This window comes from Pinus tabuliformis, chromosome 4_2 (genome assembly GCF_031772625.1).
Source record: "Pinus tabuliformis cultivar Carrire ecotype Pingquan chromosome 4_2, CPIR1, whole genome shotgun sequence".
In the NCBI taxonomy this organism is placed as follows: Eukaryota; Viridiplantae; Streptophyta; class Pinopsida; order Pinales; family Pinaceae; genus Pinus; species Pinus tabuliformis.
The window spans coordinates 88,666,162-88,674,327 of NC_142304.1; the positions used below are offsets into that span (position 1 = coordinate 88,666,162).

At 41.8% G+C, this 8,166-nt stretch overlaps 1 pseudogene; it reads right to left on the reverse strand.

Moving 5' to 3' along the window:
• Positions 1–758: 758 nt before the first annotated feature.
• On the reverse strand, positions 759–1,771 carry LOC149168398 (25S ribosomal RNA; annotated as a pseudogene).
• Positions 1,772–8,166: the final 6,395 nt, after the last annotated feature.

Sequence of the window (8,166 nt, forward strand, 5' to 3'; positions counted from 1 at the left end):
CCAGTTTAGGCCGTGGCATGACATGGAGAGCCCAAGTTTCCCAGGCTTGGGCGCCAGGATGTGACATGGAAACCCCACATTTCCCCAGGCTTGGACACTACCGATTTCGGTCCTGGTGCGACATGGAAACCCCAAGTTTCTGCAGGCTTGGGAACCGCCTGTTTCGATCGTGGTGTGACATGGAAATCCCAAGTTTCCCTAGGTTTGGGCGCTGGGGCGCGACTTGGAAACTCCAAATTTTGGGCACAACATGGAAAACCCAAATTTTTTACGCCGAGTGGAAGCCCCAAATTTTAGGCACCAGGTGGAAACCCCAAATTTTGGGCACGACATGGAAACCCCAGTTTATTTTGCATCATGCGGAAGCCCCAAATTTTAGGCATTGGGTGGAAACCCCAAGTTTTTTTGTGCCAGGTGGAAACCCCAAATTTTAGGCACCGAGTGGAAACCCCAAATTTTGGGCACCGAGGCATAGCATGGAAACCCCAATTTTTCCCATGCTTGGGCGCCTTTTTCGTCGCAATGTGGAAATGCCATATTTTGGGTGCTAGGGCATGACATGGAAACCCCAAAATTTTGGGAGTTAGAGTGTGACATGGAAACCCCAATTTTCCCAGGATTTGGTGCCTTTTCCATCGCGGCGCGGAAACCCCAAATTTCATACCCCAAAGCAATAAAAAATTGTCATCTGGAGGAAGAGGAAAAGGCGTAAGAGTGGGAGGGTTGTCTGGATTTGTTTGTGACAAGAGAGAAGCTCTGAATAGAGGTGACCAAGGGTTGAATCTCAGTGGATCATGGTAGAAAGGAAACTCTACCACTTATAATACCCCGTCACATTTTTAAGTCTTCTGCATAGGATTTTTCTCAACGACCATTTGGAATTGCACCTCAAAGCTGCCCAACCGAGATGCTTCACAATCGTGGTTTGCAAATGACACAGGCCCTGGGGGCGACAAAGCGATGCCCCTACTATGGGTCGAGTTACAGTCGAAGAGTGACATGCATCGCTTCTAGCGTGGATTCTGACTTAGAGGCATTTAGTCATAATCTGGCACACGATAGCTTTGCGGCACTAGCTTTTCAACAAAGCGCAGTGACCAATTGTGTTAATCAACAGTTCCTCTCGTACTAAGTTGAATTACTATTGCGATGCAGTTCATTAGTAGGGAAAAATTAACCTGTCTCACGACGGTCTAAACCCAGCTCACGTTCCTTATTGGTGGGTGAACAATCCAACACTTGGTGAATTCTGCTTCACAATGATAGGAAGAGTCGACATCAAAGGATCAAAAAGCAACATCGCTATGAATTCTTGGCTGCCACAAGCCAGCTATCCCTATGGTAACTTTTCTGAAACCTCTAGCTTCAAATTCTAAAAATATAAAGGATCGATAGGCCACGCTTTCATGTTTTGTATTCATACTGAAAATCAAAATCAAATGAGCTTTTACCCTTTTATTCCACACGAGATTTCTTTTCTCATTGAGCTCATCTTAGGACACTTGCGTTATCTTTCAACAGATGTGTCGCCCTAACCAAACTCCCCACCTGACAATGTCTTCCACCCAGATCAACTCGCTGAAACATGCCTTAAGGCCAAAAACAGGGGCAGTGCCTTGTCTCCACCCCACAGAATAAGTAAAATAACGTTAAAAGTAGTGTTATTTCACTTGTGCTAAAAACGGCTCCCACTTATTCTACACCTCTCAAGTCATTTCACAATGTTGGGCTAGATTCAAACTCAATAGGGTCTTCTTTCCCCACTGATTCTACCAAGCCCGTTCCCTTGGCTATGGTTTTACTAGATAGTAGATAGGGGTAGTAGGAATCTCATTAATCCATTCATGTGCGTCACTAATTAGATGACGAGGCATTTGGCTACCTTAAGAGAGTCATAGTTACTCCCTGTTACACAGTAATTTGTCACTGCTTTCATTCCAGTCCTTCTACTGTGTCATATGTCCAAGTCAAACATGCTCATACTGAAAAAATGCTCTCTAATGTTGCCAAATGACCCACTTTCCTTAGTTATCTACCTCATCGCGACTATGGACTTAATATACACACTGAACGACACTCACAAACAGTCCAGCCGCGTTGTCAGCGCGGAAGTACATCTAATTCCCACGATGGTCCGATTTCATGCTCCAACGCGAGGTTACTTATTATCTTTAGCGATGATATAACTAGCTACATTGCTCACTAGCGATGTCAGCAATAAAGCTCAGTTACGCACCCACGATGATCCAGACTGGGCGAATTTGTTCCAATAGTCAGCCTTCTGGATGACTTTAGACCTGGTTGTTGGCATAGTTTGTGTTGCCTTTCCTCCTCTGGTGTCGTAGTTCCATCATTTGTGCTACCTTCCTTGGAGATAAGCTCACTCTTCCACCTTTCATGGAGACTCCTTCTCCTATTTAAACTCTCACCATTGCTATGCTCTGCTAGTTGGATAGTTGGATAGTTGGCTAGTTGGTAAATTTTTGGATTGAGCAGTGTTGTTAATGTTTGTGAGTTTGCTAGATAGCTGGTGTGAGTGTGAAAAGTGTGGGATTGTTGATAGTTTGTGGAAGGTTGTGAAGTGCCCTTAATTTTGTGTAAAACTTATGAGTGAGTGAGAACTTTGTATGTTGGGAGATCCATCTTCAAAGAGTGAATGCTTGAAGAACATGCTAGCTGGATTCCTCTAAGAAGGCTTGCGACGTCAAGACTTTGGTTGTAAGCTTGTTCTTATTTCATAATCAATGATGTTTTCCTATTTCTTGTATGTAATTTACTTGACAGCTCATGACTTCTTGACTTTTTGAGTAAATAGATCATTGTTGTTTTCCGGTTGAGGTAGGCCTCCAACTATGACTGTTTAAGGAAAGCTATTGTTGATCTGTCCTTGTTTGTGACTAGACCCACTCTAGGGCTAGAGGGGTTGCCTCTTTCCACAGAGGGAACACTTTCCTCAATGAGTGATCAACCTGAAACAATGCAAAGGAAATACAACAAAGCATGTAACTGGAAAACAACAATGATCTATTTACTCACAAAGTCAAGAAGTCATGAGCTATCAAGTAAATTACATACAAGACATAGGAAAACATCATTCATTGTATTAATAATGAAATAAGAGAAAGCTTACAACCAAAGTCTTGATGTTACAAGCCTTCTCAGAGGAATCCAACCAACATGTTCTTCAAGAATTCACTCTTTGAAGATGGATCTCCCAACATACAAAGTTCTCTCTCACTCATAAGTTTTACACAAAGTTAAGGGCACTTCACAACCTTCCAAAAACTATCAACAATCCCACACTTGTCACACTCACGCCAGCTATCTATCAAACTCACAAACACTAACAACACTGCTCAATCCAAGAATTTACCAACTAGCCAACTATCCAACTAGCAGAGCATAGCAATGGTGAGAGTTTAAATAGGAGAAGGAGTCTCCATGAAAGGTGGAAGAGTGAGCTTATCTCCAAGGAAGGTAGCACAAATTATGGAACTGCGACACCAGAGGAGGAAAGGCAACACAAACTATGCCAACAACCAGGTCTAGAGTCATCCAGAAGGCCGAATGTTGGAACAAATTCACCTAGTCTGGATCATCGCGGGTGCATAACTAAGCTTTAGCGCTGACATTGCTAGTGAGCAATGTAGCTAGTTAGATCATCGCTAAAGATAATAAGTAACCTCGGGCTGGAGCATGAAATCAGACCATCACAGGAATTAGATGTACTTCCGCACTGGCTGTGCGGCTAGATTTTTTATGAGCGTCCTTCAGTGCGTATATTAAGTCCATAGTCGCAATGAGGTAGATAACTAAGGAAAAGTGGGTCATTGGCAACATTAGAGAGCATTTGTTCAGTATGATCATGTTTAACTTGGACACATGACACAGTAGAAGGACTGGAATGAAAGCAGTGACAAATGATTGTGTAATAGATGCTCCCTAAAGTATGAAGCCCGAGGGAATGGGAGGGGTGAAATGCTTTACGAAACTGACTGAGTCAGAACACCATCTAGAAGAACCTGCATGCAAGTACAATTGATATCTTTAATAGTGAAATACACGCATTCTAGGCATGGGCGTAGCCATCCAAAAGACATACGAACTAGGTCTGTTGTATGGACACAACCATCCAGCTAATAAGACCGTGATAGTGATAAAGGTATGGTCTCAACCATCCATGAAGACTCAGGTATCGTCGCAGCCATCCATCAAGAAGTCATGTAATCATCAACCAATCCACGCAGCTCAAACATGTGTAATCTGAGTTTGGGGTCTTGAACCCAACTGATCACAGTACAAATTATAACATGCGAATAGATGTGTTGAGGTTGAACATGATAGAACATCGCTTGATTACTGGTCAATGATAAAAACCGTTAACAAGCGCGAGAGAAACCACCAATAATGCCAATGGTTATCAAGGTACTATCTAGCACAATCCACAAAGTGTGAAGAAGGAGCTGAAGTCGAACACTCGTGGAATCACCCAATCAACGACCAATGATGAAATTCGACCGTCAAGTGCAAGGAACTTGTCGTTGATGCATGCAAGCTCTAAGGTACCAAAGGGGATCTCTAGATCAATCTCCTGGATAATGAGCTGATGTCGACAGGAGATGACCCATCGCAGGAGGGCCATAATGTTTCCCCCGTCAACGACATGAGATAAGGAACAAGTGATAGGTGGCGAAACAGAGTATCAAAGGAGGAGGCAAGGATGTAAATTGTAGAAGGATTATACTCTTGAACATGTCAGTGACACGACTCTGGAGGGTGGCAGCATTCAGGTACCAAGGGATCAGAGGCTCAATGGAGATGACATGAATCAGATGGAATGAGACTAAATGGCAATCCAAACCTGCAGAAGGTCAAATGACGATGTATGGATGTCCCAACCTGACAAGAAGCAAAAGTGTCAATGTTCAAGAGTGACTAGCTGCCAATGATGATTTCCAAATTTCCCCCCACCATTATTGGCGAGTACCCCAATTATTTTTGAAAACAGCCTTGAAGGGGTTAACATGTGATTTTAATTTAAGTTCGACCATCAGTCAAATCCAACCTAGTAATAGTTTAACGAGCCATAGGGAGGAGAAGCTTGAGTCTCGTCATGGTGACGAGTCCAATTTCGTCAGGGTTTAACGAGTCTAACTTAAGTAAAACTCGGAGTCTTTTTCAGGTTTAGAGAGTTTGAAAAAGACATGGAAAAGAAAACTCTAGGGGGTCCTTTCTCATAGATTTGTCTCTCGAGCCCGAAAAAGTATAAAATGATACTCGAAAGAACCACTCGACCATTACGATCAAGGAGTACATTTTGTGATTAGTGATCTCGACCCGAAAAGTAGAAAAGTGATCGAAATCATGTTGTTTCGTAACTAGTAATGAACCCGAAATGACAACGACTCGGCAACCTTTTCATGTTTACACAGTCAAAAAAGAGCTTAAAGTTGACTGCCTCTTGTTTCTTTTAATGATTCAAGAGGAGCAACTCGGCTATCATTTCATATTTTAAGTCAGAAAAGAGTGTTAAAGAAGACTTCATGGATCAAGTGTACACGAAGAATTAGATAACTCCACTACCTGTAGCTTTGCACAAAACATGTCAAACGTAAACCCGTTCGACATAAAATGAACAATATATGTGGAAACATAGTTAAAAAGCCAAAAATTTAACTAACCATGTGATAAAAATGAGGAAAAAACCCACATTTTTAAAATATAATTTTTTAATTTTCAAAAATTACTATAAAAGGGGGGGTAATCCATTTGTCTTTACCATTGCACTATTCATTTGTTTTGGAGCACCAACCTGAGCAAAGTTGGCGAGTTGATTTCGGTCTCGTTCGTCCATGGTTCATCCTGAAACTTCTACCAGGTAAGTAAACTTCTTCCTACGCTTCATTTCAATGTCTTTTTAATGCATTTTGGCATTAGACATGTAAGTTTAGATGGTTTTTTGAGTTGGAGTCCACCGCCCGGTCATCGCGGGTATGCCGCTCGGGTCCGCAATGACCGAGCGTGCTTTACACATAACGCTTTCTGATCATCACCAGAATATGATGTATTCTCGCGATGACCACGAGAAAATTGAACTGTGAACTTCACACCATCGCGACTGTTTTAAAAACAGTCGCGATGGCAATGAATTTTTGTTTTTTTGTGCAAATTACGTATGGAAATTTGTGAACGAAGTTCTAATTCATTTTTTCTCATCATGCAGGACATCATGGCATTTGTTTGGTAGGAAAGAACGCATGATGATAATGATGTGGAAGCTTTTGCTGATGTTGGGTGCCGAAATTCTCTACGTGTGTGAAAGTTTCTAAAATTCTTCCTTACTCCGCACCTTCGGGCCCAACCCGATTTGCTAGAGCTACTGATTCGTTCCTGGAATCCCACAGATGGGAAATTCATAATCTGAGGCCGAGACATTGAGTTCGATGCCACGGACGTATATTTCCTGACCGGGTTGTCCCAACGTAGCGAGAGGTCAAATCTAGATGGGCAGTGACCGGGGGATGAATCTCTAGAGATGTTGATGGCACAAGTGTGCCCACGGGCATGCAAAACAAGAAGCGAGAAGGTGGCAATTCCGACGATGGAAGATTTGGTTCTTCGTGCAATGTTATTTATGGTGACGAGGGTAGCGGGCTCCCAAGCCCAAAACGAGGCATCGAAGACCCATCTCTAGTTGGCTCTTGAATGTCTCAATTCGACCATGTTCAACTGGGTGACAACCAATATGAAGATACAACTTACCAACTACCGTCGAGGAATGTAATTCAGAAGTCTGCAAAAATACCAACTTCCTCAGATCATATCTCCGCAAATATAGCGCGAAAAGCTCTAAAATTTGGACTTGAGGTTTAGCGTGATTTCTTCTCAAATGGGTTTTTTTGTAACCTCTGAAATGTCACAGAAAAAAAGTTATAGTGAAAATTCCATGATGACCTGTTTGGAGCAGCGAAACCCTAGAATCCAAAGCTCTGAAACCAAATGTTATGAAACCGGCTCAAGAAAAGATAGAAAAGATAGATCAACGCCCTAGAATTCAGCCTCTTTGAGGGGGAAACCTCCTTTACATTACATGAATGAACAATTTTTTGATGATTCAAATGAAAAAACCTACTTTCTATATATAGGAGTCTAAGGAGTCACAATATAATCTAGTCAACCTAACAATAATAATATAAAGCCACAAAAATAACAATAGAGGGATTCTATGGGGCACAGTAATAACAATATGGGGGAAATAGGGGCACAAAAATATTAATAAGGGGTATAACTACAATAGTAATGGGGTAATCACTAGTATTATAGGGACCCAACACACTTGTTACATTTGGTTCCACTTGGATATTTCTTGGATCTCTTACTCATCCCTGGGTGAATTCAGAGAGGAAAGTGTCATAGGAGAAGTTTCTAGAAGATCCCATGAGCAACCACCTAGCAAACCGTCTCGAAAATTTGTCCATCCTCGCCTATCGCACCCTATAGAAGGCCTAATCAGTATGCATCACACCTGAGTAGTGTACCACTCAGTATGCATCACACCTGGCCAGTGTAGCAATCATTATGGTTCAGTTTAGGCCATTTCTGGATGGTTTCTTAGGTGGAACTTTTTGGGAATGATGTAATTAGATGACCATGTTCTTTTAGGGTATAAAACAACTCTTTTAGGGGTTGATGAGCCCTAGTTTATTGACATATAAGTTTGGGGTTGAAGTGCCCAAATATGTCTATAACAATTTCCCCCTAAAGCATGAAGTCGTAAATCTTGATGTCGGGTGAAATGCTTTATCATGAGGATCCAAGGTTTCGAACTAGAAGCTGACCTGCATAAGTTATGATAAAATACATCATCATAATATAATTTTTGATGATCTAGCCGAGGCAGGCATTCCCATGCTTAGCTTTATAAATTCATTTCATGTACATAGATCACACAGTCATCTGTAGATGAAGGCTTGTGATTCTTCAGATGTAGAGTCATCATCCTTGGTTCAGATGACCATCTATGCAGCATCTTTGTACATTTGATGTTTTTATATCACTGAATATATCACAGCATGGATGTATGGAACTAGATTAGAGATCTTCAAACTTGTTCAATCTTTGCCCGACGTACAAGTTGATCCATGTGAAGAGATGTTCTGAAGTCGA